Here is a 12,148-nt window from a genome sequence, read left to right as displayed (position 1 = left end):
CGCGGAAGGGGCGGGGCCGTCGAGGCCCAGCGAGCGGAATGCTGGGACTTGTAGTCTTTGGACGGGAGCCAGACCGGGACTTGGCCCACGGCAAGTTGGGAGTCGTTGAGCTGAGATTTTATCTGGTTCACGACGCGAGGACAGAACTTGACTTCTCTGTTTCTGGAGATGGACAGAGCGATCCTTACGTGCACGCATCAAAAAGCACTAGCCTCAGGGTAGCTGTTCAAAACTGGTAGGTACCAGTTTTTCACTATTGACCATACTCCTAGCACTGTGTTAAGCACTTTTTTTTTTTCTTCCATTTTACTGTATCCTTTCCTAACAACCTCTGAACGGCACGATGATTCTCATTAAAAACTGGGGATTAGAGAGGTTACGTATCTTGCTCAGGATCAAGTATTACGTGACAAAGAGCTGGGAAAAAAAGAATTGAGTCAGTAATACCCCCGTGTCTCCATAGAAGAGACACACCAATGATAAAGACCAGGGTACAGTAATTCACGCACTTGTAAAACAGAGGACATGGAGATTTACTCTGGGGACTCCATCAGGGAGCATTAATTCTGCCTAGAAAAACACTAAATCCCAGAATTCTAACACCAACATTTACTAGAATTCTTATACCTTCAAGATGTTCCTTGAGACAAGAAGGTAGAGATTGTTGACAAAATACCGGCCAGTATTCCACAGCACAGTATTACTGTGCTATATTACACAGAAGGTAATAGACATGGAGGTTTTCTCTGGTTTTCCTCCTGTTTCTCCTCACTGTCACCAGCTCCTCTTCCACCAACTGTCTTCCAGGATTCTTTCCTCAACCCAAATTTCTACTCCACACATTCACCCTAGGGGAACCTAATTCCCTCCCCGATTTTTCAGAATCCGTCTCTCTGCTGATGACTCCCCAAATCTAGAAGCAGCTCATATATCCTTGGTGGAAAGCTCCACCAGAACAGCCTCCAGACATTAACTACTGATGAATCCATCCATAGAAAAGTCATTAAGAAAAAGTTCTTAGGAAAAATTTAGAACTTATAGAAAAGTGAAGGAAAAAAGGTATCCATAATATTGTCACCGAGAAGCAATGACGTCTAAAGAAGGTAAACCTATTTGCCCTAATTCTAATATGCCCTTGTCCTACCAAAAGGCAATACAGCATAGTGTCAAAGGGCCTCAAGCACCAGATTTGTCTGGATTCGTGGTCCTGGTTCAGTTATTCGCCCACTGTGTGACCTGATCCGTGAAGTGGGCATTGATTAAAATAATGCATGTAAGGTGCCTGTCAGCAAGTGAGTAGTGCATGTTCATTCAAAATTCCTGTTCCAAGTGCAAAGAGAAAAGCAAAGGCAGGCAGGGAGATTTTTTTCAGCTTTCTCTTTTTGAAGGCTCCTTGGTTTTGGAACTTCCACCCTCTCTTGTTCTGAGGTGCCCCCAGGTCTGACCTCCTCCTGGCCCAACAACTAACTGAGGTAGATATTTTCCTGAAATGGTCAGGAAGTCACGGAAGGGCAGTTTACGGGTAAAAGAGAGTTCTTTGCCCTTTGAACTCAGGCTTCCTGAGCTAAGGGGTTTCCAGCTTTTTTACCACTAAGAACCCTTTTAGTTATTTTCCCCCAGAGTAGTGGAGGATTTGTGTATGCAATAAAACTGCATTTATTAACCAATGCTTGCTTCATTTTCCTTTACAAAAATAATTGAATCCAAATCCTGTATAACAGCCAATCCAAGCCTCTGCCCAGCCTGAGCCTATCAGCATTGCCTCGCTGTGTGTTAGGATTCTATGAAAGTGAAGAAGTAACTGCCAAAGGACCCTGGGAAGCCTGAGGAAAGGTTAAACGTGATTGATATTGAGTCTTTGGCAATAATGAAAACAGCCCAAAGACCCCTATCACTGTTGAGGACCCGGGGTCTGGGACCCCAGCTTGTAAACCACCACCTCAATTGATAGGTCCTGGAATACTTTTTTAAAAGAGGAGAGCACTCTGTAACTGTTAAATACATCTTACATACCTAGGAAATGCCAGGTGTTAGGGAGTAAATGGAAATTCTGTAAGCATCTAAAATGGTATGGATGGTGATAAAAGTGATAAAAGTTGATTTCTATAGATTTGTATCTATAAAAATCTGAATTTAGATAGAGGGGTGTGATTGAGTTTCCCCAGGCAAGGTAGCTATCACCTCCTCGAGGCAACCTGCCTTCCTCTTTCCTGTAATTTCCCCATGCTTCTATCCACTGTGGTATTAATCACACCGTGGACTGTTGGAGATTGGAGACTGTGTCTTTTTCACTCTTGTAACCTCAGCCCCCAGAGAGGGCTTGGCCCAGAGCAGCTCAATCAATGCCTGTTGCATGCGTAGAAATGGCAGAAGGAGCAGACAGGAGCATTTCTCAGTTGTAAGTCACATGTTCATGTCCTCTCTATGAGTGGGGGAGGGGAGAACATTTATTGAGCATCTGTGACGAACTAGGTTGTGCTATGGGCAACCTATTAGCTTTATTTTAATTAATCCTCACAATCTCTCTCTCTCTCTCTCTCTGAATTAGACGTTATTACTTCCATTCAAAGAGCTGAAGGCTCTGGTGCTTTGCTGGTTGCTCAGAAGAGGCTGTGGGGCTGGGAGGTGACAGGGAAGCCAAATAGACATGGATGCGTAGTCTACAGGACTTACAACCACTGGGATCTCGGCCTTGGCCTTGGCTGGGAGGCCCTGAGCACATCACTCTTAGGGGTGCTTCCAGGGACAGGACTGTTCTCACTGTACTTAGCAATTGCAGCCCTTCACGCCCCTCCCAGCATCGGGCGCCTCTCAATTTCCACCTCTTCCTCTCAAAGGCACTCCCCTGCAGAACACCAAAATATCATCTTTAATCAAAGGTGGGAAGACTGGTTGTCTTCAGAGCACTTCTGGAATTGCCCAGAAATACAGACCTTCTGTGAGGCAAGAGGGAGCCTGAGGAAGTTCTTATCCAGCCCTCAAGGATGGGTGTCTGAGGTTAGCACTTTCCTCCCTGGCCCAAAGGAGATGTTGGAGGTGCTTTGAAAAAGCCTGACACCTTTCTAACTACGCACCCCTTAGCTAGGCAATCAAAGCCATCTACAACCTGTTGCCAACCTAACCAATACTGTTTCATTATTATTATTTTAGTGTTTTAGTTTTTACACCTTTATTGAGGTATAATTGAGGAACAGTAAACTTCACACATTGAAAGTGAGTTTATATAAGTATACACCTGTGAAACCTTCCCCAAAGTCAAGGTGATGAACACGTGCATCACCCCTGAAAATTCATCCCCGCCCCCCTCTTCCCCATCCGCTTAACTGAATCATTGCTCTACACCCAGGCTGGTCCTACCCAGATTCCGCCTCCCAGATTCTTCTCCCTGAGTCTTTCCCTCATCCTGCAACCTTCCCTGCTTACCAGGTTTCGGCTCACCATTTCCTTTGTCAGGAAAGTCCCTCCCAGTGCCCTCCATCTGGCTGACTCCCTGGAAGCCTTTCCTGATCCCCTAGTCTGGGCTACATGGCCCCTATCTGGGTTCACATAGTGCCACGTGCTTTCCTCTAACAGGGCGCTTCTCATCCCGGATAGCTCTTGTCCAAGCTCGCTTTTTGGCCCTTGCTCACTTGTCCATCACCTGCAGGAGACTGTGAGCTCGTTCTACGCAGGGACTGCGTCATTCTCTCTGTGTGTAGCACCGAGCAGTGTCTGGCACCCAGTAGGCCCTCACTCCATGTTTGTTGAATGGATTAATCATTAGCTATTTGCACAGAATTCTCTCCCCTGTACACTGTCCCCTCGTCCTCTAGGGAAACAGTTGGTCCACAGTATTCACTTCTGCATTCTGTGCGCCACCCAATATATTGTTGAGGGCCTGCTCTGTGCCAGGGGCTGAGGATACCACCCATGGTCCCTGCTCTTAAAGAGCCTAAATTAAAGTGGGGAAGACAGGTGATAAACATGTAAGCAAGCAAATTATTTAATTACAGGTTGTGGCAAAGTGCTAGGATAGAGAATAACAGGGCTTAGCAGGTGTAAAACATCTTCCATGATGAAATCACATCTCTTCCTCTCCTTTTCTTACCCAAGCAGTTTACCTCTGACCTCCCTTTCTCAGTTTCCATGGATATTTGTAAATATTGCTTTTCCTCCTTTTCCATCTCTTTTGGTTTCTTTTGAGCAAAGCATACCCTTCCATTACTGTTATGAGTTCCAGCCCGCTAATTCTCAAGTATTTATTAATTTATATTACCGTATTAAGCTTGCTCATTTATTTCCCATATTCTGTAAATTTTTATAGTAGGTACATTCATTGATTCAACTAAAATTTATTGAATACCTGCTATAAGCAAGGACTGTTTTCAGAGTGGAGGATACAGTGATAAATAAGACAGATGAGATCCTTGCTCTCATGGAACTTCAGTTTTAGTGGGCAGACAAATAATAAACAAGGAAGTAAACGAACAAGGTGGTTTTAGACCATGTTAAGTGCTACAAAGAAAATTTGAGGGATGATGTATAAGGGACTCCTTCATGTAGGGTGGCCAGGGAAGGTGCCTCTGAAGAGCTGAGCCTGGAGTGAAGAGAAGGAGCTGGCCAAGAGGACATCTGGAGCAAGAGTATCTGAAAAACTGCAAGGCAAGAATGAGTGGGATGTGAGCCACGGCGCCGAGGCCGCGCGAGCGTGCAGCAGAGCTTGCTGTGTGGCCTGAGACGGGAGGGTGGGTAGCCAGGCAGGGAGCAAATCGTGTGCACAACACATGTTTATTGAAAGAATGAATGATCTAATGATCCCAGACTTCAAGTATTGCATCTTACTAGCTTCTTGGCTGTATTTTTTTTTTCAGTTTTTAAATTTTTTAATTTGTTTCAAAGTTAAACCCAAGACACATTGACTTCATAGGAAATCCACTGAGAAATGTTTTTCTAGGCCGAACACCTCTTTCCCTTTAGTCTCCCCCAACAAAGCACGTACATGTTACTTTCATTTTATAATCACTGCTGTCCTACCACTATACCAAGATCATCTAAACTCTGTGTGTAGTATTCTGAATGTTCTTAGTTATACCGTAAGTTCACTGATTGCAAAAGATTTTCTGGGATAACCTGTCACTTGAATTCTTTGGCTACTTTTGAAGATGAAGTCCAAAGGACTGTTAAATGGTTCTCCTTTTTGGGGGTGGGTGGTATTTTATAGGCATTAGCAACTAGCACCTGGGGCTGTGCTGATCCCATCTGGCATCACAACCTATAAAACCAAAGAATCATTTGATGCAGCAGCCAACTAAGTGACTCAAAACTGAAGGTTAAATTTAAAGAGAAAACTAACTTAGAGAAAAAAAGGTAATCCTAGAGGAACCCATTCTAAGCAATCAATCATTATGCCTGTGTGTGTGTGTGTGTGTAAGGCACAACCAGATCGATTCAGTGCAGCCTGGTAGGTCCCAGATGACACTCCTTTTTGGGAGACAGTGGTCTGGGGGAGCAGAATCTGGCAAGTGGCCAGTACCCGTAAGCTTCTTGGCTGTATTTTATTGTATTTACTGTGTCTGGTGCCCATGATGTCGCATTATTTTGCCATCACTCCCTCGGTTGTCATATGATCTGACTCTGTAGCTGAATTTTGGCCTCTTTCCTCTTTCCCTCTACAAAACTCAATTTCATGCCCTTTTATTCAGGTCAGCAGCTCCTGAGCCAAATGAAATTTTCTCAGGACTTGTGGAGTGTACTGTCTCTTGCTGAGATCATTTCATTCCAGTATCACAGGCTGTTGCCCCAAAGACAAACACTGCCTGCCAACACCGGCTATGTGCACAACCAGCCGGCATTGCTTTTTTCTCTCCTGGCTCCCAAACTTGCAATCTTCAGTGCAATTTGATGAACATTTACTGAGCAACAATTTTGTGAAGACAAGGCTAGGCACTAGAGGCAGTGGGTAAGGGTGAGAGCTCTGGAGACAGTTCATGTTTTATGCCTCCAACACTTACTAGGTATGTGAATTTGAGCCTTCGTGAGGCTTGCTTTCCTTATCTATACCGTGGGGGTAATAATAATATTTACCTCATGGATCATCCATGGATTGAAATAAATCATGTAACTCTCTCAATCCAGTGCTTGACACATAGTGTTCAATAAATGTTAGCTTAAAAAAATTTTTTTTTAAATGTGGTTTCTGCCTTTAAAGTGCTATAAGCTAGTGAAATAGATGTACATACAGAGTCAACTAGGACCTGCTGGGTAGATGTAGGGGGAGCAGTCAGTATTGACTAGAGCAGGAAGGGAATGAGGGAGGCCTCAAGGGGGCAGCAACTGTGGTGGCGACGTCAGAAGAACAAACCAGACAGAAGGAATACCATAAATGTATTATTTCAGTCAAAGCAGCTGTGTACCTGTGTAAAAAACAGTTAATGAACAAGGGCCTGAATATAATACAAGATCGAAAGTAATGAACCCCTTAAGAGAAATATAAAGTGCAAAGGAAGTCAAGGAGAAAGAGAGCTTAATTCCACTAAGGTACTTTGTATTTCAAGATAGTCTTCAAAAAATGGTGCTGGAATAACTGGACATCCACAGGCAAAAAAAAAAAAAAAAGAATCTAGACAAACACCTTACACCCTTCACAAAAAGTAACACAAAATGGATCATAGATCTAAATGTAAAATGCAAAACTATTAAACTCCTAGAAAATAACATGGGGAAAACCAAGATGACCTTCAGTATGGCAATGGCTTTTTAGATACAACACCAAAGGCATAATCCATGAAAGAAATAATTGATGAAATGGACTTCATTAAAATTAAAAACTTCTGCTCTATGAAAGACAGTTTCAAAAGGATGCGAAGACAAGCCATAACCTGGGTGAAAATATTTGCAAAAGGCAAATCTGATAAAGGACTGTTATCCAGGGACTTCCCCGGTGGCACAGTGGTTGAGAATCCACCTGCCAATGCAGGGGGGGCACGGGTTCGATTCCTGGTCCGGGAAGATGCTGTATGCTGCGGAGCAACTAAGCCCGTGTGCCACAACTACTGAGCCTGCGCTCTAGAGCGTGCAAGCCACAACTACCGAGCCCACAAAACTAGAGCCCGTGTTCTGCAACAAGAGAAGCCACTGCAACAAGAAGCCTGCGCACCACACTAAACAGTAGCGCCCCGCTCACCGCAACTAGAGAAAGCCTGCATGCAGCAAGGAAGACCCAATGCAGCCAAAAATTAAATAGAATTTTTTTTTTAAAAAAGGACTGTTATCCAACATATAGAAAGAACTCCTAAAACTTAGTAAGAAAACAAACAACCTGATTTAAAAGCAGGCCAAAGGGCTTCCCTGGTGGCGCAGTTGTTGAGAGTCCACCTGCCAATGCAGGGGACACGGGTTCGTGCCCCAGTCCGGGAAGATCCCACATGCCACGGAGCGGCTGGGCCCGTGAGCCATGGCCACTGAGCCTGTGCGTCCGGAGCCTGTGCTCCGCAACGGGAGAGGCCACAACAGTGAGAGGCCCGCATACCACAAAAAAAATAAAAATAAAAGCAGGCCAAAGACCTTAACAGAAATCTCACCAAGGAAGATATACAGATGGCAAATAAGCACATGAAAAGATGCTCAACACCATATGTCATCAAGGAAATGTAAATTAAAACAACAGTGAGATACCGCTACATACCTATTAGAATGGCCCAAATCCAGGATGTTGACAACACCAAATGCTGGTGAGAATGCGGAGCTACAGGAACTCTCATTCATTCCTGGTGGGAATGCAAAATGGTATAACCACTTTGGAGGATAGTTTGGCAGTCTCTTACAAAACTAAACATACTTTTACCATATGTCATAAAGACATCACAAGCAGAGATACGTATAGACCAATATCCCTTATGAATATAAGTGTGAAAATCCTCAACAAAATACTAGCAAATGTAATACAACAGCATATCAAAAATATGGCACACCATAACCAAGTGGGATTTATCCTAGGAATATGAGTGACTCAGCAAAAGAAAATGAATCAATGTACTACATCATGTTAACAGAACGAAGGGGAAAAAAAAGTAAGCTCAGGGCTTCCCTGGTGGTGCAGCAGTTAAGAATCCACCTGCCCATGCAGGGGACACGGGTTCGATCCCTGGTCCAGGAAGATCCCACATGCTGCAGAGCAACTAAGCCTGTGTGCCACAACTACTGAGCCTGTGCTCTAGAGCCCGCGAGCCACAACTACTGAGCCCACATGCCACAACTACTTAAGCCTGCGTGCCCAGAGCCTGTGCTCCACAACAAGAGAAGCCACCGCAGTGAGAAGCCTGCGCTCTGCAACAAAGAGTAGCCCCCACTCATCACAGCTAAAGAAAGCCTGCGTGGGGCTTCCCTGGTGGCGCAGTGGTTGAGAGTCCACCTGCCGATGCAGGGGACACGGGTTCGTGCCCCGGTCCGGGAAGATCCCACATGCCGCGGAGCAGCTGGGCCTGCGAGCCATGGCTGCTGAGCCTGTGTGTCCGAAGCCTGTGCTCCGCAACGGGAGAGGCCACAACAGTGAGAGGCCCGCGTACCGCAAAAAAAAAACCCCAAAAAAAACAAAAAGAGAAGGCCCGCGTGCAGCAACTAAGACCCAATGCAGCCAAAAATAAATGAATAAATAAATTTAATTTAAAAAAAAAGTAAGCTCATTTCAATCGATGCAGAAAAGACATTTGACAAAAGCCAAAACTCTTTCATGATAAAACCTCTTAGAGGGCTTCCCTGATGGTGCAGTGGTTAAGCATCTGCCTGCTGGGCTTCCCTGGTGGCACCGCCTGCCAATGCAGGGGACGTGGGTTCGAGCCCTGGTCCGGGAAGATGCCACATGCCACGGAGCTACTAAGCCTGTGCGCCACAACTACTGAGCCTGTGCTCTAGAGCCCGCGAGCCACAGCTACTGAAGCCCGTGCGTCTAGAGCCTGTGCTCTGCAGCAAGAGAAGCCACCACAATGAGCAGCCCACGCACTGCAACGAAGAGTAGCCCCTGCTCACCGCAACTAGAGAAAGCCCGTGTGCAGCAACGAAGACCCAACACAGCCAAAAAATAAATAAATAAATAAATTTTTAAAAACACCTCTTAGAAAACTAGGAGTAGAATTTCCTCAACATGATAAACAGCATTTAATAAAAACCCACAGAGAACATCATATTTGATGGTGAGACTGAAAGCTTTCTTTTATGATCAAGAACAAGACAAGGATGCCCTCTTTCACTATTGCTATTCAACACAGTACTAGAAGTTCTAGCCAGAACCATTAGAGAAGAAAAAGAATAATAGGCATCCAAATTGGAAAGCAGTAGAACAACATCTATTTATGGATGACATGATCCTATATATAGAAAATTCTAAAGAATCCACAAGAAATCTACTAGGGCTAATAAACAAGTTCAGAGAAGTTGCAGGTTACAAGATCAACAAAAAAAATTTGTTGTGTTTCTATACACCAGCAATGAACAATCTGAAAAGGAAATTAAGAAAGCAATTCTAATTAACAATAACATCCTAAAAGAATAAAATACCTATCAATAAATGTAACCAAGGAGGTGAAAGAAAGACTTGTACAGTGAAAACTACAAAACATTGCTGAAAGAAATTAAATAAGACCTAAATAAGTGGAAAAACATCTTGTGTTCATATATAGGAATACTTAATATTGTCAAGATGTTAGTACTACCCAAAGCAATCTAAAGATTCAACATAATTCCTTCCATAATTCATAATTCAAACTTTCAACAACTTTTTTTGCATAACTGTAAAAACCAACCCTCAAATTCATATGGAATTGCTAGGGACCCCAAATAAAACAGTCTTGAAAAACAAGAAAGCTGAAGGACTCGTACTCCTGATTTGAAAATGCACTACAAACCTAAAATAGTCAAAACAGTGTGGTACTGGCATAAGGCTAGACATATAGACCAATGGAGTGGAACTGAGAGCCCAGAAATAAACCTTTACATATATGGCCAATTGGTTTTTGACAAGGGCGCCAGGTCCATTCAAAGGGGAAAAGATAGGTGCCTCAACAGATGGTGCTGGAATAACTGGATTGCCACACACTAAAGAATGAAGTTGGACCCCTACCTCACAGCATATACAAAAATTTACTCAAACTGGATTAACCTAAATATTAGAGCTACAACCATAAAATCTTAGAATATAGGGGTCAATCTTCATGACCTTGGATTTGGCAATGGATTCTTAGATATGACACCAAAAGCATAAGCAACAACAAAGAAAAATAAACTGGACTTCACCAAAATTAAAACTGTGCGTGCATCAGTTTTTCTGTGTGCACTATCAATAAAGTGAAAAAGACAACCCACAGAAGGGGATAAAGTACAGTCAATTCTCATTACTTACAGTAGTTATGTTCTATAAAGTCACCACGAATACTGAACAGATGCTCCTAGGGTTAAGATCCTGGGATCTGGACTTCCCTGGTACTGCAGTGGTTAAGAATCCACCTGCCAATGCAGGGGATATGGGTTTGAGCCCTGGTCAGTGAAGATCCCACATGCCGTGGGGCAACTTAAGCCTGTGCGCCACAACTACTGAGCCTGCACTCTAGAACCCATGAGCCACAACTACTGAACCCGCATGCCACAGCTTCTGAAGCCCGTGTGCCTAGAGCCTGTGCTCCGCAACAAGAGAAGCCGCCACAATGAGAAACCTGCGCACCACTACCAAGAGTAGCCCCCGCTTGCCGCAACTAGAGAAAGTCCACATGCAGCAACGAAGACCCAACGCAGCCATAAATTAATTAACTAATTAATTTAAAAAGATCCTGGGATCTTCTGGTCATAAGTTTCATCAATCAGTCAATACATAACCTTGCTTCATGTGATTTTGCTTAAAGACACCTTTTTTAATATATATTGATATATACTGTTTACTCATTAACGTTGAATTCACGGCCAAGAGCACTATTCCTCATGTCTGAACGAAGCTTATCTAACACACATTTTCTCCACGCACCCCACAGCCTTCTTGCGTTTAGGAATGCTAGACAACACTTTGGTACTACACTTGGGGGATCATTTTAAACAGTGAAATCACCAACAAAAAACACAAAAATATTTTAAAAGTGGCACTAAACATTACAAAAAGGAGGCTTCTTTACAGTCTGAGAGCTGAGAGGCAAAACGTCACCTTTTTTGACCTCAGCTGGGAATGTACACACTGGGCAACTCAAATATTTTTGCCACTATGCACAAGCACATGAATGAGCACTAAAGTGCCATGAATATTGATTCGGGGGTTACAGTTAAGTTTTAACGAGTAAAATTTGCGTATATAGAATCTGTAAATGAGGACTGACTGTATTTACGAATCGTATATCTGATAAGAGTGTAACATCCAGAATATATGAAAAACTCCTAAAACTCAACAACAAAAAGGCAACCCAATTAAAAACTTAGCAAAGGACTCAGACAGACATTTTTCCAAAGACGATATACAAATGGTCGTTAACCACATAAAAGATGCTCAACATCATTAGCCATTAGAGAAATGCAAATCAAAGCCACAGTGAGATATCACTTCACACCTACTAGGATGGTGATAACAATAATTTTAAAAACTGAAAATAAAAGGTGTTGGTGAGGATACTGAGAAATTAGAACCCTTGTATATTGCTGGTGGAATGTAAAATGGCTACAGACAACTGTGGAAAACAGTTTGATGGTTCCTCAAAAAGTTAAACACAGAATTGCCATAAGATTCAGCAATTCCACTCCTAGATACATACCCAAAAGAACTGAAAATAGGGACTCACACTGTGAGTTGTATGCTGATGTTCACTGTAGCATTTTTCTAGCCAAAAGGTGACAACAACCCAAGTGTCCATCCATAAACAGATGAATACACACACACGTGGGCATACACGCTGGAATATTATTCAGCCATAAAAAAGAATGAGGGCTTCCCTGGTGTCTCAGTGGTTAAGAATCCGCCTGCCAATGCAGGGGATATGGGTTCGAGCCCTGGTCCAGGAAGATCTCCCATGCCGTGGAGCAACTAAGCCCAAGCACCACAACTACTGAGCCTGTGCTCTAGAGCCCGCAAGCCACGACTACTCAGCCCACATGCCTCAACTACTGAAGCCCGAACACCTACAGCCCATACTCTGCAACAAGA

The sequence above is a fragment of the Delphinapterus leucas genome, chromosome 17, assembly GCF_059928025.1.
Source record: "Delphinapterus leucas isolate spDelLeu-1000000601 "Yukka" chromosome 17, BTC_Dleu_Yukka2, whole genome shotgun sequence".
NCBI classification, from domain to species: domain Eukaryota; kingdom Metazoa; phylum Chordata; class Mammalia; order Artiodactyla; family Monodontidae; genus Delphinapterus; species Delphinapterus leucas.
This window is presented reverse-complemented; position numbering follows the sequence as displayed.